Source organism: Pecten maximus, chromosome 5, assembly GCF_902652985.1.
Source record: "Pecten maximus chromosome 5, xPecMax1.1, whole genome shotgun sequence".
NCBI classification, from domain to species: Eukaryota; Metazoa; Mollusca; class Bivalvia; order Pectinida; family Pectinidae; genus Pecten; species Pecten maximus.
In genome coordinates, this window is record NC_047019.1 from 40,028,519 (window position 1) to 40,053,516 (window position 24,998).

The 24,998-nt window shown below is 32.3% G+C and overlaps 1 long non-coding RNA gene across 3 annotated transcripts; it reads right to left on the reverse strand.

Annotated features, from left to right (window-relative positions):
• Nucleotides 1–570: 570 nt before the first annotated feature.
• LOC117328007 lies at nt 571–12,420 on the reverse strand. Of its 3 annotated transcripts, XR_004532776.1 has the most exons (5): nt 12,230–12,420; nt 10,975–11,210; nt 2,261–2,450; nt 1,144–1,264; nt 571–866 (listed from the first exon to the last, which is right to left on the reverse strand). It is a non-coding gene; the product is annotated as an uncharacterized LOC117328007 (long non-coding RNA). The 3 variants fall into 3 exon arrangements; XR_004532778.1 differs by lacking the exons at nt 10,975–11,210; nt 12,230–12,420 and adding an exon at nt 7,059–7,277; XR_004532777.1 differs by lacking the exons at nt 10,975–11,210; nt 12,230–12,420 and adding an exon at nt 4,603–5,372.
• Nucleotides 12,421–24,998: the final 12,578 nt, after the last annotated feature.

The window sequence follows — 24,998 nt, forward strand, 5'->3', positions numbered from 1 at the left end:
GGTTTCCCCGTTTATCAATACAATATTTCTCTCAATATTTTCTGTCTTTTAGAGACATTGTCTTGTTTTTATTTGAATAAATCTCTAAAATGTCAATTGCAAATATGAATTTGATTTTTTTGTTTGTTTTGGCAATAATGGTCGCAAAGACCTGAAAATATAGAAAGGGTCGCCTGCGTGATCACATGGGTATCCTCCGGATAGAACAAACCCCCAATTACCGTTTTGGATTGCAATACTCCTTGTATATATAGGCAAATTTATATCCCACGAAATATATTTATTTCTATGGGAAATCACAACGTGACACATTTTTTTTTCTAAAAACACATATAACGATGAGACGAGATATTTTAATGCCAGTTTTCTTTTTTTAGCATATTGTCATAGTTGCCCTCTTTTTTCAATTTCAGTTTTTGAAATTCGCGCAAAAATATGGCTATTTTTATTTACCAATAAAGGCTTCAGAATTGAAAAAAATCTAAATTATAGAATAGTGAGTAGAAATCCGGATACATTCAAAACTATTTTATGCACCTCCCGTCCAGTCTCATAATAACAAAACGGTTATGTGGTTGAATATGGTCACCATATACGTGTATATGGTGACATTTAATTGATATTCCAAACAAAAAATACATGAAAATGACAATCACGAACCATTGCCAACTACAGCATGACATTATGTATATTTGACGTAAAACTTGCTGAACCCAATTCTGAGTGGGGGTTGCCAAACTTCGCCACAAAACCAAGATGTTGACATTGCAAGTTTCAAAAGTATTTTGCAGTTCTATTTCTGTCGAATAAATTGCATTTTGCCTCAATAGATCGAAAAATGGTGTTGAAATAAGGTTTCCGTCGATCTACAACGTAAAATGAAATGCACAAATTAAGATAATAATTTATTTCTGTAAAAGATTTTTTTGAAAAGTTGATATGCATACTCATTCTCGTTTTAGCAAAAAGGGGATATTGAACTATTTGATTATTGATATTTAGTTATACTTATACCCTGAGACCAATCCACAAAAACATGAGAATTTCTTGTAAGGTTTATAAGATATTTGTGTGTGATTTGTTTGCATTTTCAAAAAATAGCCTGCATACAATTTAAAGATATACATGTAAATACATATTTACCATATTAAACACGTGTGTTCTCGGTTACTTTGGTATCAGGAGCGTACCCGGACTCCATTCTTTCGTACTCGACAGTCGGTATGATGAATCAACTTCAACTCCTCTTCAGAGAATCTTCTTTCTACAACAGACCAAAACCAAAAAGTGCTTGCTTGGGTTTCTTTTAGGCACGATGTGCTAAAAATACATATATTCAGTATCCATATCTGATCTGAAATAATTATAAATTATTGTTGAGACAAGTATATTAAAATATACCAATCTGATTACCTGACCTCCCCATTAGGAATTTCTACATTTCGAGTCATTTGTATCTAGCTCTCATTTCTTATGAAAGTTACTTATATGTTATAAAGGGAAGATACCCAAACAGGGGACATTACTCATATTTGACTTTAAATACTTGTTTACTTACTACTTACGTAAACTACTATCAAGGAAAACGGATTGTTTGTGGGATGTTATTGAATGTAGAAAGGTTCCCATTTTCACTGCTGTAAGTCTTTTTAGTTAGATAACCGTTTGGGCCCTAGGGCCTGTTTTTAAACAGTTTTTATATATATATATTTATCAGTAGAGATTAGATATCCCTGTCAATATGTAATATTAGTATATCATTCTGATTCTCGCAAAAAAAAAAAAAAAAAAAAATAATTATGACATTCTGCGGAAAAGAATCAATACTATATTCACCAAAAAAAGTACTAATGGATACATTTATTACAGCAGCGATTAGCTTGAAACTGTGAACCATGTGAATTGTGAACAATTTACAAGACCATAACTATCAAAATATTCAAAAAGAGAAAAATTAAAAAATGTGGTTGCGAGTGCGAAAAGAGTAAATCGCCGAGGAGAAGATATCCTCTCATATGTGTGCGTTTGCAATGCATGTTTACCACCTGTTACATCCTTTGAACCATGTGATCAACTTTTCACTGTCAGTCATAATAAGAAAATAATAATAACATCAGACAGGTGAAAATTACGTTTACGTTTCCTCTATAAATCTGGATACAATTTAATGCAGAATTTCTGTCTGCCTGACGGGGAAAATGAACAATAGAAAAACTGCTCTAAGAATATGATATATTTCATATGATTATATTAACAATACCTCTATATGGTTCCATTCTCCCGCATATGATACACTCGAAGGTCATTCCATCATGGTCCACGAAGTACCACCTGGCAAGGTCCAACACCCAGAATCTGATTGACACATGTCTAAAGGTCGAGACACGTGTCAATTCACACATCAGACGTGCCATTGTATATACTTCTACCCATGTCCAACTAACTGGCATCTGAAATAAACAATGTTAACACCAGGAGGTTAACATATACATTGGTTAGATTGTAAGTGTTATAACAGATAGTGTCACATATACATTCGTTAGATTTTAATTGTTATAACATACAGTGTAACAAATACATTCGTTAGATGATTTTAAGTGTTATAACATATAGTGTCACATATTGTAAGTGTTATAACATATAATGTACAATTGTGACGTTGTAACGTTTTTGCATTACTGATGATGATAACAATAAGTATAGCATTCATTTTCTGAATACAATGCTCCATCAGATAAATTTATATCGGACCTACATACTGATGTAATAGTAACTGTATGTTTTTTTCGCTTAAAATGCATAATATGCCATAAAACCGATATTCAATACAAAAACATAATCCAGAATGTGACCACCAAACTGCCATTCTATACTGTTAATTTCAACCATTGTTTTATGAACAAATTATCCTTTGTAGATTTTATCCCCTCCTCCTTCCTTAAAGGGAGAGAGAGGGAGTATAAGGTTGCGAAAGGGCTTGACTAAGCTGGACTGGACAGATTTGAAAAGGTTTTTGGAGAATAGATTTAAGAGAAATAATAACACCCCCCCCCCCCCCCCCCCCCAAAAAAAAAACAACAAAAAAAAAAAAACAACAAAACAAAAAGCAAAAAAACACAACAAAAACGAAAAACTAGGTTCATAGAAGTAGGATATATATTTTGTTACCAAATAAAGATCCTTTAGCCTTTTATTCAACCTCACCTAGATCATTTTTATGGCAGATAATAATTTTTGGTATCACAGTAAGTTTGTGGGACCTTTTTAACTTATTTAAGAATATCAATGTATTTTATTCAGACATTTGTTGAAGCAACCCTTTATGTGTACCATGTCTTGTAGAATATATGTCCTTCAACAGTGTTTTACTACAATGAAGATTTCGAGATAAAGTTTTTCCTTTATTGTTTTGATATAATGTTTACGATTATATCTGGTCCTGACTTTAATTTGCTTCCAATATTTCATTCTGTCGTGCTTGATTTACTATCTTTGGTATTATCGAGGAAGTGAAATTTCTGTTTTCTTAGTTTGTAAAGTAATTTGTTGGATTTCCCCCCTTCCTTTTGTCATCTTACGCTAATTTTCACATTATTATACTACTGTGAATCTACATATTCATTATCTTTAATTTCACGTATCAAATCCTTTCAATAAGCTTCATGCACATTCTGTTATTGTTCTTATAAGGTAAATGAATAACATATAATTCATCTCCAACTTCCATATCAAATGCTATAAAAAAAAGCTGGACTTCAATTAAATATTGATATCTATCTGAAATACCGATAATGTTATTGATTATAAGGATACCTATCCCTCTAGTCTAAGGGTAATGGATTTTACTATCTGACCTTAAGACCCTACTATATCTGAGTATTTGATTATGAAATATTTGAAGTTGATTGATATTTTTGAAATCCAATTCCATCCCAATTTGCCCCGCCCCTCTGACCCCCAATTCATGTCGTGCTTACATTTCTATCTTAAATTGTGTTATTTACAACTGAATAACTGAATATAAACAAAATACAAATAAACAAATGAGTACTTTTCCTATTAGATTACTAAAACATCAGTTCCAACATCGTGTTTCTCTCTTAATCTTAACACGACTATTGCATATATAACGAATTGATACATAGAGGATATCTAACAGTGTCTTCAGTAATACCAAATATATTTCACGAGTGGGGCTAATATTTTGATATTTTTCACGAGTGCGCAGCACAAATGAAAAATATCAAAATATTAGCCACACGAGTGAAATATATTTGGTTTTACTGAAGACACTGTTAGATATTCTGTTTATTACATTTTTTATCAACGAAAACCCTACCCCGTATGCTTACTAGGACTACAGCGATAATTTGTAAACAAAAAAAGTAGTTTCCCCTGTCTAGTTGCTGACATATATGTCGGGCTTTCTGATTGGTCAATTATTTTGGTATTTTCTAATCATTAATTTGATTGGTCAAATCAGCAAAAGTGATATTTTTCACTAGTGAAAAATATGATATTCTCCACTAGTGAAAAATATCACTTTTATAGAATGAATAATTTTTGATATTTCACTGGTAAAAATGTAATAAATTGATATACTCGTCATTTTTCGTTCTTTTAATTTCACATCTACATTTCACAGTACAGTGGGGCCGCGGTGGCCGAGTGTTTAAGGTGTTCCGACACTTTAACACTAGCCCTCCACCTCTGGGTTGCGAGTTCGAAACCTATGTGGGGCAGTTGCCAGGTACTGACAGTAGGCCGGTGGTTTTTTTCTCCGGGTACCCCGGCTTTCCTCCACGTCCTAAACCTGGCATGTCCTTAAATGACCCTGGCTGCTAATAGGACGTTAAACAAAAACAAAACAAAAAACAAACAAACAAACAAACAACAAAAAAATAAATCACAGTACAGTACCATATAAAGATTTAGAAAGTTTAGCTTTCTGCATTTTCCAGATAATCTCCAGAAAACAAGATACTGATTGTATAATCACACCGGCCTTTTCCTTTATGTGGGGCCATACCTGATATATATCGTAGGTTATATTTGCAGTAACTGCAACCTTGGCATTGACATTGATAAAATTTAATTTTGACATATGCAGGTCAGAAGAAGATTATTTGAGACTTAAACCCTATTTGGTCCCGCCCTTTACCCAATAGGGGTTGGTATATATTATGTCATATATTATGCCAAAACCATCAAACAGATATTTGCTTATAGTTTTATCCAATTAATAAAAATAATTTCCAACTGAATGGAATAAAATACAACTAAATGAGTCGTTTCCTATAAAAACTAAACAAATAAATTGTGTGTCTGAATGTTTGGTTGAAAGTTTCCAGGTTCCTGAATTTCCATTTAAAAGAAATAAAATCAACAAAGATAGAAAATAAATAAATAAAGTAATAAATAATAGTTAAAATGAATCAATATTCAGAGGGAGAGACCAACTTCAATCAAAATAACAAAAGACGTGTACATCTGTCAGTGTGGTATCATATTTAAAACATAACATCGGCTTTTAAAAACTAACATATGTCGGATTTAAGAAAGCATGGTCAACCTGGCAAACAATTTCCAATGAGAAACTTCTTACTTATTTCCAAGTGCTTTTTGGTGTTATGTATGTACATATTTTATCATTAGTATTGCTGTTATCATGCATTAATTATATATTTTTCTATTTCCTTTAATATTAGAAACAAATATTAAGATGGATACTTATTGTACAGGATATCAATATATTTTTGGTAATTGTCAAAATATTTAATAGTCTGCTATAGTACATACACAAGTAAACAGCATTTTTTCCCTCATCCGAGAGTGTGTAGTTTGGAAAGGATATCATGTATTCAACTCCATCAAACGCTTTTTTTTCTGAGTGGTAGAAGTTTTTACTTCAATGTCAAAATATCTGACAAAAATATTTAATATACTGCTTCAAATATTCATACATAAGGTTATGCATGTATAAAAGTAGAGAAAACTTATAATGTTATAGAAATATGGTAGTGTGAAGTTCATAGCATGAACATTATACTCCATTCCAGAGAGACGTTCCATACACGTGCTCGAAATAAAGATTCAAAATTATTCTTTAATCTAATACTTTTCTATTTTGTATTTGTTTACAGAATATTATATACAGTTTAATTGTTTTGAGCCGTGAACTATTGAAACTAGACACGTGATAACCAGTTCAGGTAACAGCAAAAAAAACACACTATCAGTAGAACGACTGTGAAGGCCCATAAATGCCATTTGTTTAAATATAAATAGAGCGAAAAAATAAATACTTAAAAAACATAAAATGAATTATTTAATTGTCCATGACTGTCTTTTAATTCATTAGCTTAAATTATCATACTCATTTTCATAAATGTGTGATTGTGGAAGAATGAAATATGGCTTGATAGGTTAACTAGAGAAAAACTACGCATTCAGAAAAAAAATACCAAAACCTAGACTACTTATGCAACTTCATCAACAAATTTGTCAAAAGAGCATACACAGTCTCACTTACATGTATGCTCCTTGAAAATTATACATATTCATAGATGTTACAGCGAATTAAAGTTCAAATTAAATGATTCCAAACATCCATACGTATGAAACATTCTGTTTTGACATATAGACGTTTTATTCCCTCCTTGAAATTATAGAAAAAAAATTAAATACACTTTCATTTTGAGTTGAGTACCCTAGGTAAATAATAAAATTCTTTTGATTTATATTATTATGACTTCATAAATATTATTTCAATCTAATAGGCCAATAACTAAACAAAGCTAGTTAATGACCCATGATTAAGGAACGTTGATGTGAATAAAATGTGTCCACTACATCTCAAAGGGAAACATACATTATTTATCTACAAATAATCATGTAATCATCACTGCCATCATTCAATATATTGAATTCAGCGATGTCTTTTTTACAATCATTTCATACCAAAGGAGTAATATTCTGATGACGCTTTTAAATGAATGTATGTGACTGCATTTATCTTTTATACAAATCATGCACAAGTACATTAGTAAAACACTAACCTTCGCACGTGTATTTATCACAAAATGGCCGACTACGGTTGATGCAATGCTTTGTTGTTTAATATAGACTCAGGGTTTATTGTGTAAAAACTCGAGGTGTAACGAATGAAGTTTTGATGCTGCGTTAATGTGACGCTTAAATTTGGGCAATGTTGGATAAACATTTTTTGCCGCCATCGACATTTTGGTTTGTATTTGAGCTATCTAACCCATATTGACTTGACAAACCGAACGAAAAGATAATTACACAAGCGGAAAGAAATGTATCATATCACGTGTAATTGTTTTTACTTTATCTCTGTAAGAGTTCTAAATATAGCATATACTAGAATAGGAGCGATTGAACTTCACCACCTATAAGTTTTCTTTCCGCTTGTGTAATTATCTTTTCGTTCGGTTTGTCAAGTCAATATGGGTTAAATCTTACTTTAAAACTGGTACTACTAATTAACTATAAATCTGAATATCCAAAAGTAAGATTTAACAGTTTTTGGTATTGTAAAGTACATGTATAAACCACATACTGTATATATAATTCGTATGATGGAAAAAAGAAAATATGTCTTTGTTTATAATGCAAGTGGACCAGACCGGATGAGGTCTTAGTCACCCGGAAGATCTATTGCATATCAATTGATATATAATCATATATTTTTTAAAACTTGGTTCAACAATGCAATTGCAAGATATGCATACTATAATTCCCAATGCTCACAATCTAAATCATCCATACACCGTATTCTTTACTTACACACCACTTACTTTCTTACAATTGATCATACTAGTAGTTAATTGGAGATAAAATGAAGGTATTTTAATTCTATGTTTTAAGTTTCACTTATACATTTGTTTGATACACTTGTTTGATATGCTATAATGCTCATCTATAGATAAATGGTTCCCTCAACTTTGCCTATGTAATAGTTGAGTGTACATGTTGACATGGCACTGTAACTACACTGTCTGTAAGAAGTTATAGAGCAGAAAAAAAAGAAAGAAAAAAAAAAACCCAGAAAAAAAGGATATCTGGATATGGAGAGGGGAGGGAGTCACAGCATTGTAAATGATAATAAGAAAAACCAGAGATCATCAGGGTTTAATAATCTGATTTCTATAAATTTAAAATAGTGTGCAATGAAAGAAAACTACGGCGGAACAGAGGTGACATGAAAAATATTTTTTTCCCTTTACCTGCTCACATTAAAGTTTTACGCGAGCACGTAAAAGTTATTACGTGCTCACGTAAAACATTTATGTACGGTAAAAAAACCCATTTACTTGAGCACGTAAAGAAAAAACAAATTTCAGTCAACACAAACAAAAAACAAAACAAAAAATAACAAAAAAAATAAAATTGTTTAGTCTTACATAAAAAATATCATTTTCATGTCATCTCTGTTCCGCCGTAGAAAACAATTATGTATATTCAAATAATCTAGCCCATGTCTTCCACCAAAGCTGCGTATTTTGGGGTGTAGCAACTTTATCTGATCTGTTTTATAAAAGCGTTTACATATAGGTGAGTTCTAAACATCACTGTATTTCTAATAGCTAATATATTACTAATCTTTAGACTAGAAATTCTTGCAAATTTGCTTAGCTCACTTAAGAATTCTTTTGATGGCATCTTGGTTCCATCTAAAAGAGAGGTATCATCTGCGTATTTAGAAAGGAGAAAAGGATAGTTATCTACATTTATACCATTTATACCATTTATCATTTTGTTATTTCTTCCGATTCTTCCCGATGAAACTCAGAAAGGTCAGTTCTGACATGTTATAAAGGTTAATCACTCATTTGGCTATAATTCCAACCTGAATGAACTTATACATACAAGATCAAATTCAATGGTATGGGTGAATTGACTCTGACTAAACCACAGGGGCTAAGGGGTTTTGCCGAATTTGTCTATTTGTCTATTTGTTCAAACCCTCATATATTGAAATCAAATCTTTTTTTTGCGCATTTCATTACCTTGGCGCAATTAATGCGTTTCGCCTAGAGAGGGGTATTTAACAAAGATTATATATACTTCGTCAATACATGTCCCGGATGGATATGTAAGCACAGGATCACAGTTTGATGGCTTTAATATTTTCTACATGATCTGCCCCAGTTGCATAAGAGGTTGGGCTTAACATTGCCATTTTATCTAACAATATTCGTGTTCTTCAGATCAGTTGTGAAACCTTCATAGCATTTTATCAAACATTTGAAGAACAGCCATGTTCTGATCCTTGGTGCCCATTCGGACTTCAAATTATACAACACATGTATATTATATGTGTAGGTAATGCAAATTTTTGACATATGCAGCACAAGCAAATTGATTATAATGGAAAAACAATAGATGAAGCATATGCATATGTAAAATATGAAATAATCGACATCATAATCATAATATCACCATAGTACCTACCTAGTTATTATATTGACATGTAAAACATAGTCTAGTTATCTATATAAAAAAATAACTCATGCACAAACAATACTAATGCATTATAAAATTCTTATTATTAATAGGTCATCCATAGCTTTTTCTTTCAAGATATGTAAAGGCATAACTTTGTTTAAAGCCTAGTATACTCATTAGACATATGAAAGTATTTATAAAATATCTTTAGTTAATAGTTGTTGTTTCAGTTAACAATGTGGACCGACTGCTTAATTGGTTCATAGTCGATGAAATCGACTAGTATTGGTATCTTTTCGGCAAACAATGAGATACTCCTAACTAATGTATCATGACCAATGTAGACTTATTGATAAACCTTTACTGATATACATAATTTAATATAATAGCAGTTACAATGACTTCTGCTGAAAGTGTAAATACATGTATATTGTAAAGATGTTGTTTGGATTTTCATGATATTTGACTAACAGTTAAATGCTGAATTATGGATATGTTTTGAAAAAGGAATGTATAGCATAATCCCGTTTATTGATATAACTACATGAAGCGCTCGTTCTACTTTTTAAATGATCTCATTACTTCCTGTATCCGTTGTATTAACGCGCGTCTAGTTGTCCTCAGACACAACGTACTATCTATATTGCTCATATTATAAACAAGAAATTATACACGTCAAATCACTCGAAATATTTTAACTTTATATCCTGTACACAAATCTGATATTTCTCTTACGTGACTGCGCAGTAAATTTAATTTTGTATAGTGTCTACATGGCGGCTAGATGTATATGTTTTTCCAGTGATTTTATGTACAGTGCATTTCTACATAGATGTGCATTGTATTTAACAGAATTATATACATATGAACTATTAGCAGCGATGACTGCCTTCATTAACCAACTTTCTGTAAGGGTTACTAAAAGGACGCTCAAATCGAAACATAATTTGTAATACCAGTATTCAAACGACCATTCCTTCATGTCGATGTACAGCATAGCTGCCATTATTGAAAACACCTTTAAGATAAGAAAACTAAACACGTGTCAATCGCATAAAACTTACCGAATTTGAAATCAAGGAAATGTTCTACTCCATGATTCGTGAAGTCCACCCCAAATATGCCATTAGTCGAGACATTATTCTTTATTTAGTGTCTCATTTATTTTACTGATAACATTATGTTTCTTAATATCCATGTTTAAAACCTGTACGTATTGTATACGAAATTCGGAGATTTCGATTTCGACTATGCTGTAGTGTTACAACGCTATGCTGTGCTATTGTAATTGGACTAAAATGACTCAATCTTGCTACTCGTTGTCTCATACTTGGTCATATATGTGCCTAATCATCTCGTTTTAGTAGAAAACAACTCGGACATGTTTTACACCTTGTGTACATCTGATTCCCTGGCCATTAGTCTGATAAAGATTAAACATGCCATAATAGTCATCAAAACGTCACCTGTAGTCAACAAATGGTTATGTAACAAATTACTTACATATATCATGACTTTTGTCCTCATTGGAATGCTTTTGAGATCTTTCGTAGTTCTTCAGTATACGTTCTCCCATGACCTCCTCTAATCTGCTCTTGTAATTGGGATTATTGAAGATCATATCCAAATGTAAAGCGTTACTTCTTCCTTCTTATAATACAACCGAACTGTCCTTCTTCCTTTTGCATGGAATGGGTTCGACTGACACCAGTTGTTTCTTGTAACCTTGCGTACTTCCTCTGCAATATTTGTGAAGAATAAATATGCAAATGAATACCTTATCAACATATTTAAGGTTTTTTCGTTCTTATGATACAGGGATTTAGCAAGTGTAGCTACAGTAAGTTGTAAGCCTTCTTTCTCATCAGCTTATACCAATTTTCATTTGTTTAGTCCGCCTGGTAGCACAAACAATTTGTTGTTTTCGTGATTATTATATATAACAAGCGTTTCAGTCATTGTTTTGTAACATTCTCTTAGGTTTGAATCGGCAATATCTTGTTTAAACAGGCTATCTTGCGCCTGGTGTCGATGTATTCCAGTAACTATCTACAATGGCTGGTGTTGTCCATGTACAGAAAATAGTTTAATGATTTTTATTATTACATGTAGCTGTTACAGATGATTAAAATACTTACTCATTCAACCTTTCTTTCCCGTCTTTTATTTTTTCATCATTTTTTTTATCTCGTATGTGTCTCCTTAGGACTCACTAATCACCAACTCTTTCGATATTCTGTAGTACATGTTACATACACACTCTCTCCTCTCGCATTGTTCTATCCGTTGCTTTTTATTTAATTTCTTCAATTGAAAAGTATATCTCTCCTCATAGCCATCTTTTAAATACACAGGATTTATATTGCACATTGGATATTTTATAGTCTCAGTTACATTATCGTAAATACAACGTCACTGTGAAAGACGGCCATTGCTATATAATATCAAATTTCATATCAATTGCATTTAAAAGTAAACAAGCTATTCATAGAGCACAGTGACAGAAATTGTACATGCATACATACCCTACTCTGGCGCTGTATCCGTATCGTTTACGTATTTTACTATATCATAAGGGTGTGATGGTAATACATAAAACGTGGCGTAACTCACAAATCACTTGATTCACTAGTTATTAATTGTTATTTCTATTTTGTGAAAATCACAACAATACATTAACTGACACACACTACATAGTTTGATGTATATGGATATAAATAGTCGTTCAAATTCAGTGACAACGAATCATTTATACCACCTTATTTTTCCATTTCGCCGTCTTCTTCGTTAGTATTCTCATTTCTGTCAGCTGCTTTCCTTCTTTGTAACTAATGGGAATTGTGTTATCCATTTCTGTGTCGTAGCAATATTTTAATGGCGAAAATACATCCACTTTATACAGTCGGTGTATCTTCAAATGACGTAAGTCTTCGTTATGTGCAAGGATGTGACAGGGGGGGTTAGCAATATGAAGTGGTTTATTATCTCTCAAGTATTTTGTGATGTAACGTATATGCAAGATTGTTATTAGTAATCTGACTCAATGGAAGATAAATGAGATATTTCCGTGAACAAATATTACATATTATAAATGTATGTATGTATAAACCGTTGCTGCAGTTCGTACATTGATATTATTCACTTATGGATTAGTTTCCCTATATAAAGTTTTACTATATTTTCGTATTTTCTGGATGTTGAATATTTTGTTCACATATGATACTTATATACGTGAAACCTATATAGTCATTTTAGTTAGTACAACTCGAGAGATATTTAGCATTATATGAAATGCATGGAAAATATTTACTATATTATTCTACTATGTTATTGTAAGAGTCGAAACACTTTATTGGGATATTTATTGTGGTATAATTGTCAAATTGTTGTGCCTTGCCAGCCTTAATTGGTGCATAATATTTATGAGCAGCAAGGATAAATTGTGTAAATTCGTTATAATTATAAATTTAGTTGTTGACATGGACATTATGACAATTTAAATACCTTGTCAGAAACCTTATTGCTCCATACTTTCATTGGCAACCGGACTAATCTTGCTAGATTGGGGATTGTTGGTGCAGCGGCGTTCATCTTCTTCCCCCGAGCAACTGTTTGAAATGGCGAACAGGTGAACTGACGACCAACGCTTCCAATTCAGCAGTTTTGTAGGCTAAACGTGTAGATTCCAGTCATTTATTTAGGATGGTGTCATCACCGATTTTGAGGATGGGCTACTGGATGCTTTAGCTCGTTTGTTAAGTTTAGTAGTGTGTCTGGTGTCAACACCAGCCATTAATAGTATTCGTATGGCCTTTTATTTATTATTGTGCTTTATTCATCATATTATATAGTATAAGTATATAAGTGTCAAAGGGGAACATAGGTCGTTAGTCATATTTATCGAAGTTTTGTGGTTATTTTAGAATTGCATCATTATAAATGTCATTTCATCCAAGATTTGTTTCGGCTGGTTGATAGAGTTATATATAGTTTTTATTGAAGCTTTGTTGACATTATTCATTGATGAAAGATTGATGTTTTACCTTGTGGATGACTATGTAGGACTAAGGTGTGGGCCATTGTGATCCGGTAAGCTAGGAGAAGTGTGTTTTAGTCTGTATTTATGTAAAAATTAATATTTTAACACTGATTTTAGCAATAATTAACATTTGACTTGTTTCTCGGTGTTATTGACTATTCTTTTATAAGAACTTAACCTGTTGCTGTTACCTAGAGCTTCGCTCAGGTTTTCAAATATAGAGCTAGTCTCAATGGAGATAACTCTCCCACACGTAAGGAAAGACTTATTGGATCAGGAGGAGACACCTTTGGTACTCAGAGCCAATCTATATAGGAAGAGGTGTCCCAAATCTTCAAAGGTAGCAGTCTGTGACTTCGACTCGCTATACTGACATGAAGAAACAGACGAGGCGCAACTGGGCGTTTCTTCATTTGTCGATTTCAACAGAATTTAACAGGCTGAAAGTCTTTTACTTGTCATTGCTCGAATGTCAATGTACATCAATATGTAAAATTATATTATGACTCAAGGGAAGCAACTCTTGTTTACTGACAGCATGAGCGGGATTGGTATATGACTGGTGAAGGAGTACTTTTCCAGCTCTTTGCCATTTTTTTCTCAGATAGTAAATAAGATACCCATTTAATAAACTTGCAATGTCAATATCAAAGGGGTTGGACCTAATAACTGATCCTTAACCAAGGAATTTGAAAAGCATGCGTATGGACTGAGTTTAAGAAGTTGGTAGGTATATATATATTTGCTCAATCAATCTGTTTTTACTGATGATGTACTTAATAACTTAACCGAAAACTAATTGTTAGTTCCAGTGGTACACATTTGAAAACCATGGATATATATTTGACATTCGAAGATGAAATATTCGGCAGTTATAAATAATGCATTGCATTCACATGAAGCATATAAAAAGTAGATCGGACACTTTTTATATGGTCTCAATGAATGGATGTTTGAAGGTTTCTGACAGATAAGATTAAATTCAGAGAACATCTTCAGGAAGACATTTGTTGATAGATCACTGTTATCCACATAGATTAATTAAAACATCGATTAGTTCTAAGCTTATCTATAATATCTTCAATAGTTTCCAAGCAAGGCTAAACATGAATATTTTTGAGTTTCGCTGTTAAGTATTCTATACTTAAGCAATATTTTAGGTTTTCTTCTCCGTTCGTAAGGGTTCCCTACCCAATTCATTACATAGTGCTATATCAAAGGTAAACACATAACCACACTAGCTGCTTAAATGTCTATTGGTTTTAAGCATAATCAAGACATTTATCCCTATCAACATCTGCATATTTAAGCTATGTTCTAACATATGAACTATATAATACCTGTCAATTATTTTCTTCAGTAGTCTCAAGATGATGATGTATTGAAGTGATTGATACCAGCTAATTATTAAAAAAAAAAAATGCGGTAGATTTTTTTTTTACTGGACAAACATTTGTTATGCAGTTATACATGACGTTAAATGAATATCCCACCGCTTAGCTCAAGTATTACTGTAATAATTCTAAATCATTAGTTAAACAGTTTAAGTTATTATACCTTTCCTTATTTTACGCAATACATAAACTAGACAATATAATTGCTATGCAATTTAACCGAAATGGACGCATTCATATTTTCGCTCATTCTGATCGGACGATTTAAATGCAAAAATGATATGATCTAAATGCTGGTATAATAAAACAGTAATTGTATGGGTATTTCTGGAAATAGCATTTTTATTGACCTCCCTGATATTAACTCTTTCCCTCGGCCTTGCCTCGGAAAATAGTTAATGTCTCGGGGAACAATAAAAGTGTTATTTCCCTCACAACCATACACTATCTGTATGCTATAGCGAAGGAGTAAGTATCAGCAATTTCAAAAACAAGGAAGTCTCGTCAGTAAACAACCTTATAATACTCCTAACACAGTTTGTAATACCACTATCATTAAAGTACCATATCAAAGAAAACCTAGAGCAGAACAATTTGAAATAAAACAACTTAAGTGATCTAGAAATCGTTTATCATAGAAGGCTTTTTATTGTTCTTTGTCAATTAAGAAATCAAATTTAAAGTTTGACTGATTAAATGATCATTGGGCAAACAGCCCATGTTGTACCTGCTCTGTTGATGTTTATCTCTTTTCAGTATTGAAATGATAATGGTTGAAACCAACGTTTTTCTACAAGGCTGTCCTGATTCTGACGGAATAACAAACAGACATTTACTTTATGACGTACAATTATTCATTAGTTAGTTCTGACGTTTTAATCTCTACGTTGTCTAATCAGCCATGTCTATGGTTATTTCAATCTACATTTAGTAATATATCCCGAAAATGATCTACTTTACCTTCCTTTCAATGAATGCTATCATTTAAAGGACACACAGACGATATACATACAATTACAATACCATTTAAAAGTTTTTACAACACTGATCTATACATATACTGAGCACGTAATTTTGGTTAATGTATATCAATAACTGATATGATAGTTATTTAAAATGATTAAAATGCCACCAGATTGAGTTGCCTCCATTCAACTGGTTATAAAAGAGATAGCAGGTTATATAATCCATGACCAAAGGAATCTTTGGAGAACTAATCCAATTCATTTGCTCGGGATTACTTAACCAACGGATGATCGGCAGACGCATTTCTCATTATGTCATTTCTTTGAAATGACTCTTTATCTAATGTTAATAACATCAAGTGTTAATAAATAGTACGATTGTTTTAATCATATCAACAAAATCTTATGGATAAGGGTCTGAGGTTCTTTCACTCTTTCCCCGTATGGTAATGAAATATTTCTCTCTGAATCGTCTAGTTTTAGTGATGATTTCTTGTTTATATGAATACATTTTCTATATAACGATAGAAAAAAGATATTGTTATGCATGTCTTTTATTTTCATTAATTAGACATCCACACTTGATACTTTATTGTTTGATTTATTTTCATTAATTAGATATTCACAGTTGTTGTCTCATTGGTAAATTTATTTTTCAAAACTGCAAAAATATGGTAAAGCGTCTGTTTTCCTCTCTTAACTAAGTACATGTCTAATATAGCTTCTGTTTACACTTGAAGACTCAGGAGTTCTTGCTCTTTTATTTTGGTGTTGCACTTTGACTCAGTAGATATGAAGATGGCGTTGATGTCTGGTTTTATCCATCTGCAAAGTAAAATGAAATGCATTAGCACATTTTTTTTCACAAAGGTTATAAGTGTATATAAAACAACTTTATGAATAGTGGATATAGGGGATCAACAGCTATTTGACTAATGAACATGTCTACAGAGATGCTCTCACGGCAACAATATTTGTACTTTTGAAAAAGAGTTCCTTGTAAAGTTTAGCTGATTTCGAGAGCGCCAATCAAGGATATTTATATGAGATTTTATAATCCTTGTATGTTCAAGTAGCTGTCAAACAAATATAAGATAAACATTGTAATCAATGATTTACCATATTAAACAGCTGTCTTCCTGCTTACATAGCATTAGTTACGTTTCCGGACTCCATTGATTCGTACTCGACAGCAAGTATGATGAATCGACTGCAGCTCATCTTCAGAAAATCTTCTTTCTATAACAGACCGAAACAACATTGACTACTAGGGTTTCAGTTTGTAATCAGGCATGGTGTGCTACAATACAAACTACAGTAAAAAATTCAGTTTGAAATAATTTGGAATGTTTTTAAAAATACGTGTTTGAATAGAATGATCTGGCTACCTCCCCAACACAATTCCTTTTTTTCTTTTTTCTTTTTTCTTTTTGTGTTTCTTCGGTCGCCTACTACGCATTGATTGTTTAGTCCCTCAACTTTATTGACGATCTTCAAATCAGCTGTATAGGTCGATTAAACTTTTTTACTAGGAAAAACTGTAAGACCCAGTAGACTATCATTTCAGGTCATCTGACCCGAAGGTTAAAATTTTGCTCCTCCTATCTGTCTAAGCAAATTTCAACCTTTGGCTGATCTATTATCGGGGAGGGACATCATACTTTATATAAATCAGGTATGTTCAAACATTTTAAACAAAGAAATGAGGCCACAAAACGGGAAGCTGACTATGGATTTAACAATATTCGGACGGAAAGATCATTCGGGACGGCCATGATTTATCAAATAAATGAACGTGGTTTAACCTCTGGAGACAGAGTGGCGAGGCTGGAAAAAAAGAAGCTGATCAAGTGCAGCTTTCAACTGCCATTGCTTTAATCCCTGGTAACAGCAAGATATGGTGTCTAATAAGGAAAATGTCTCGTTTTAACCTTTGAAATATACCACTGAAAGAGGCAATCCTTTCTTAGATAAGTAGGCCTAGTTTGAAAAATCTATGGACAAATGGTAGGTGTGGACATTTGATTTGCGTTTGCATGTAAATGCTTTTAGATACTATATAAACAAGTAGTTACCCATTGCTCGTAAAAATCACCACAAAGGAAAACAGATTGTTAATGGGACTTAAATGAAAGTGGAAGGGCTATCTTTGAATTCGTTTAAGCCGTTAGCCTCTTGTTAAATAGCTGGACATTTTTTGTAGATATCTGTCTTTTCGATATTTTCATTTTCTATAAGGCAGTAGGGATTGTATATTACAACTGGCTGTTTTCAATACAATATGATTTTTCTCAAATAAACATGATGGTATTCTGAGGAAAAGAATATCTATAATATACATCAAATATATTGATGAATATGTCTTTAGCAGCTCACACCGTAGAGGGGAAAGGGAATCTTTTTCTACAGCCAGCGTTAAGCATCAAGCTTACCGATATTAAACAGAACTACTGTGAAGGCAAGTCATTGGCAAGACCATTGATTTCAAGCAATAAAAATATATACATTGTTAAAAGTGTAATTGTTACTCCTCCAATTAGTAGTGAACACTTTGTAATCAACTTCAGTACACTGTACCTCTTTCTCTGTAAACACTAATATTATCAAATTGAATCAAATGATTGATAACAATAAATGGGTAAGTATAAATAAGCAACAATATGTAAATGGTTTTAATATTGCCTTGTTGATACTATTAACAATGCTGCAGATTGTATACCAATAAGAAAACCACTATCCGACCAAATGATAAGCGATATATGTCAAACGAGATAATTGGGCTAATGTTCGGAAAATAAGATTAATACTTATTACCACAGATGTATACATTCTACATTCACAATTTATAACACTATCTGAAAGACCCAACTGCTATCGTCTAGATAGTGGAAAACTACAAAACCTATTCTTAAAATCAACAGGTCACCCATTATTCCACTATTAAAAGTACTATAACACTGTCTTGTTATATCAATTGGATAAAGTCGAATGTGTTGTTGATTATTTTACAGCCATATCAACATCGACTGGTTACATTGATCCTATGTTTCCTGTTCCTGAATCTCCTTCTCTATTTGATAACATTTTATATCAAGAGCAGGATTTACTGACAGTTAATGTTCTGAAATGTGAATGATCTGATAAAAATATACCGAAAGTCAGCTTCTTTCTTCATCACTAATCACTAAATCATTATTTTTAAAAGATATCAGATGGTTTTATTTTTCTTTCTTGGAAATTGTCTAATATTGATGTTATATGTAAAGGCAAAGGTGATAAAAAGGATGTCTCAAATTACTGTCCAATCTCTATTATATTATGTCCCAGTAAAAAATTAAAAAAAAAACGTAAATGAACCTCACACTTTTAACTTTATTGTGAACCCTGTTGGGACTCTCTGTCTGCAAGATGAAATAGATAGACTTATTATTGTATACAAAGATCGTAAAGGGTTTTAGACACAAAAAGGTTAAAGTTGTCTATAGGTTGGTTTTCTGAAAAGCCAGTCAAATTACCCTCACACTCCTGGGGTTGTGTATATACACGCTGAGATACAGGACATAGTATGGGTCCATCTGGACAACTGACCTATATGCAAAATTTCATTCTGATAACGAGGTCAGTTAGCCTCCTACGTCACAGGTTCACTGCTGCCGAGATGATAGTATAACTAACGTTATAAACACCCAAATGTGTGTCGCATTAAATCACTATTTACACACTATATACCAAAGGTTTTGTGATGTGGGAATACTTTACATTAATATATTGGGTTACAACAGTGAATTGGTTACATGTACTCCAGTGATGATCCCGTTATTCATTAAACAACTGTATTCAATTCAACTTTATTCCATAAGTTTTACAACTTATTGGATAAAATAGTATATAACATTAATGGACAAAGGCATCCACTCTTACATGATTTATAATTCAATAAGCTAATTTGTCAGATTTGTTACAGGGAAACAGAGAAATAATAATTAAAAATGAATATATTCTAATTAAAATCTTATAAAAAATCTTTCCTTTAGTTTATTTGTTAGTGATAAATATTTTCCTAAATTGTTAAGTTCTTTTATATTTTCTACTTTGAGTAACTGAATACGTTTAAACATACTAGAGTATTTAAAATGATATGTTTTAATCAAATCAATAGGAATGTCTGCGTAACATTTTCACCACATCAAACATTCTTTAAGGAAATTGTCAAAAAAGGACGTTGTTTGAATACATTACTGTAAAATTGATCAGACCAGTAACTGATTTCTTCAAACATTTACCCAAGACTGACAGTTCAAAGTTCCTGATTTAAATAAAGAATCCAAGGATCTTTAGTTTCCAACATGTCATCATTACATGCTTTGAGTACAAAATTACCTGGACGCTTTAATTTCAACCAATATTTAAGAATTCTTGATTTAATATGTAACAAAGGAAATCCTCAAAGTTCGATGTACAAAAAACCCATGTATCGTCTTAGACAAAAAAAATCAGTTCTGTGATTACGTACTATCTAATTAAAGTACATCAGGATGAGACAACTTTATTTCAAACTACTGCATTTTTATCAAATCTTTATCTTGCAAAATTAAGAAATGGATATTTTTATGTTAATATTACTTCAGGAAAGGGTAAAACATTTTCTTAAAAGTGTACAAAATCTTATCAAATTATGACAAAAATAAAATGGTTAACAAGGCTAGGAAAATTAATCACCGTAAACAGACTGCACAAGTGAGATCATTTTGTCACCTCACTGTGTAGTAGACCAGATATGTATATATCACATATGTGATATTTACATCTCTGAGTAGACCTATAGCGTATATGCTATTATTTGAGTTTTTAAAATAAAAAAATAAATAAAAAGATGACATGTGATATTAGTAAATTACCGAGGTTATCATATTGTCCGCTGGTCTACTATTTTGATTATACAATTACAGACATGAGGTGTGGAAAGAAAATCTAAACATGTAAGATGATAAAATCAGGACATTCACGTCATTGCTTTCAATGTTTACAAAATAATATGGGGCTCTTTGAAGTTTCCCTCTATAAATGCATATAACAAGGCATAGTCTAGCCTAGTGATACTGGTGAGGTGAACCAGATGACGCGTCGGACCACGTGACCACCTAGCTCATTAAAATTTTTCAGCCAGCAGCAATATCCCCCAACTGGCCTAAAATAGATAAACAGCTTTGTAAGGCGAGGTGAAACCTGTGTCAGCCAACATTTATGGGGTCGGGCTAACAGAAAATGGAAAAATACCTTATGTGTCCAAAACCCTTTAATGGAAAATGCCCCGAATTATCTAACGGTATCAATTGAACCAAGATCACGATTAAGTTGAAACAAGGTTTGATCTACTTAACATCATCATCATATCATTCTCACTTTGCCAACGCAGGTGATAGAAAATAGAATGTCATACTCTGTCAACGAAGACATTTTCCTGTTTTATTATTTTTGATCTACAACGTATCACATTCCTCATGAACTTGTGTTTGTAGTAGTTAAACTGTACACCATTGTTTTCCTCATTTACAAAAAGTAACTAAACTAACGAAAGCCCTCTACGATAAAACATTTGATATTATTTACAATCGCTACACACTGATTCATTTTCTATCCGGATGTTAAAAACCAATATTACATTATGTGAGTGTAGTTGTAAGTATTTTAGAGCTACACATATACTTCCTCATATCTACTACATTATACATATCTGATTTGATAGTAAATAGTATGTGTAATCGTCACAGTTCCCTTTACCTGTGGTTAGCTTTTCCCTTTTGGATTTGATCTCATAACGGTGGACCCGTTCAATACCAACATATTAACAAATCCCAACAAGATTTGAATATCAAAACAATGTTTGGAATCCACTAATACATCAAAATAAAAGTCTTCCTTTCCTCATTATCTTATCTGCGAAAATTATTATGCAGTATCCATGACTGGTCCACAATTTATGTATGACGAGATGAAATTGCTTAAAAAAATAGAAAAGCCGATGTAAGCAGTATTCTATTATAACAATACCTCTATATGCATGCATTTTTCCGCATATGACGCACTCGAAGGTGATTCCATCATGGTCCACGAAGTACCATCTGGCAAGGTCCAACACCCAGAATCTGATTGACACATGTCGAAAGGTAGAGACACGTATCAGTTCACACATCAGATGTGGCAATGTAAATACGTCTACCCATGTCCAGCGAGCTGTCATCTGAATAAATGATAACAGTACCAACTGTAAATTGTAACTGTCATTACATTAAGTGTACATGTATAAATTTGTAACGATTTTACATTGTTGATAATAATGCTAATTGCTAAAATATTCATATTGAGTACCTCCTTTAATTCATATCTGTTCCAAATCAAGATGTAACTGTATGCTGTTATGCTTTCAATGAAAATATGCAATTCATTTCATGTGCAATATAAAAGCATGTTATCTTAAAAAATAACATAAAAAATCGCTTTAGCCTGTCTGAGTGTGCAGATGTGTCAAACTAAATTAGTCCCTACCTAAGGTAGTAGCTGTCCCTTACATTATTCTAAAGCTTTTAGCCACTTCATCAAATAATGCTGGTGATTAATATAATTTAAACCAGCAAGTTTTGCAGAAGATCAGGATTTGTTGCATATCCTGCATGAAATGTATATGGTAAGCTTAACTTCTTCCCAAGAGACATGCCCTGCAGTGAGGGCATAACAGTTGTTCTTGCTGCCACAATCACAAGATCTAATACAGACGGCTAAATTAAAGATAGTATCTTCTGTCCTCTTTACGTGTTTTTCCCTAGAAAGCGTTCAACTTTTAAGAAATATTTTGGTTCCAAGACCTTGAAAAATACTTCAGCAAACCTAAAAACTAAACTTTTCTATATGAACTATGGTAAAAGTTGTTAAATATGATGGCCCATTGTAATAACTTAACACATGTACACACACGCTCACACACAAAAATATAAAAAATAAATAAAAACAACCGGATTCAAAAGAAGATACACATGATATATAACCCCTAGACTCATAAGTCAAGAACATATAGTATTGACAGGTGACCTGAATGTTAATATGCTAAACTTACAACCTCATAGTCATCTCGGCAGATTAATAACAAAATTTAACTTGAATAGCTTTGTAAATGTTCCTACTAGGATAACTGCAACTGCATCAACCTCTATAGATGTTGTCTTTTCTAATAATCATAATTTGGTTAAAAATGTAGTTGTAACTCCTCCTTTTTGTAGTGACCACTGTGTTATTAAATCCAATGTCTCATTTCATGTGTTTAAATTAAAACCTTATCAGAAACAAATATTGATCTATCATGAAGCTGACTTTGAAAAAATGAATAGGAATTTGAGTTTAATAGATAGGGAATTATCATCAGAATCACATAATAGTAATGACTTTATTGATGTTTTGTGTGATGCTATCAATGAACAAATATCAGAATGTATCCCTAGTAAACTAATAACAGTTAGACCTAGTGATAAAAAATGGGTTACAAATGGAGTTAGATTACAAATAAGACAAAGGAATAGGGTACATAAGAAAGCAAATATAAGTAATCTGCCAGCCCATTGGGAAAACTATAGGAAAGTCAGGAATGACACCATTACTAATATAAGAGAATCAAAGAAAAAATTATTGGTAATTTACAAAAATCTTTAGCAAACAAAAACACAACTACTAGCAACTGGTGGAAAATAGCTAAGAATGTACTTAATATAAACAATAAGTCTAGCCCTATCCCTCCTTTTAAATTTGAAGATTCTTTTATTCAACATCCATTTGATAAAGCGGAGCCTGTTCCAGACATTGAAATAAACCTTCCGCATTCTTTAGAAAATATAACAATTCCCAACAGGACACTAGTGATCAACGTATTCTTCTTAATAGCGATAAGCCACCTGGTCCTGATGGTATGATTCCTAAAATCATCAAGAAACTTGAACCTTCTATCACCCTTCCTCTTACGTTACTCTTCAATAAAACTATTCAAACAGGAGTTATCCCCCCTTCGCTGGAAAACTGCAAACATAAATGCTATTTATAAAGGAAAGGGGTCGGTTAATGATGTGTCTAATTATAGGCCTATTTCTATTACATCTTGTTTAAGTAAAAGAATAGAAAAAATAATTTTTAAATACTTGTATAATTATTTGAAAGAACACAATATTATCACTAAACATCAATCTGAGTTTATGCCAAATGATTCAACTGTTAACCAACTGTTATCTATGTATCATACTATTGTACAAAGCCTTGATCAATATAAAGAACTTAGATTTGTTTTCTGTTACATAAGCAAGGCGTTTGATCGTGTTTGGCATGATGGACTTTTACATAAATTACAACTTTATGGTATTAAGGGGAAACTGCTATTTTGGTTTAAAGACTTTTTATATGATCGAAAGCAAAGGGTACAAACTGAGGGATTTATCTCTACATTCAGGTCTGTAAATGCGGGGGTACCCCTAGGGCTCGGTCCTAGGTCCAATGTTGTTTTTACTTTATATAAATGATTTAGTTGACTGTGTTGCCAATGTTATTAAGCTGTTTGCTGATGACATATCACTGTACACTATAACAGGTGAGGATCCTAATCAATTAGCTGGGCAATTAACAGATGATCTAACTAATATTAAGAACTGGGCCACCAAATGGGATATCAAGTTCAACCCAAATAAAACTGAATCTGTTATTTTTTTCTAAAAAACAAAATTCTACTCATCCAGACATATATTGTTATAATGAGCCAGTAATTGTGACACATAATCATAAACATTTAGGCATTACATTCAGTGAAGATGCTAGATGGAATGATCACATTAATGACATTTTACAAAAAGCAAGTAAAAGGTTAAATATTTTAAGGATCATGAAACATCAGCTGGATAGAAAATCATTAAATACTATTTACATTTCTTATATAAGACCAATACTGGAATATGCTGATGTGGTATGGGCAATTGCCCACAAAACTTAAAAGATCTCTTAGAATCTGTCCAACTTGATGCTGCTAGGATAATAACAGGATTGCGTAGAGGTACCTCACATCATATTTTGTACAAAGAATTAGAATGGGTAACATTAGAA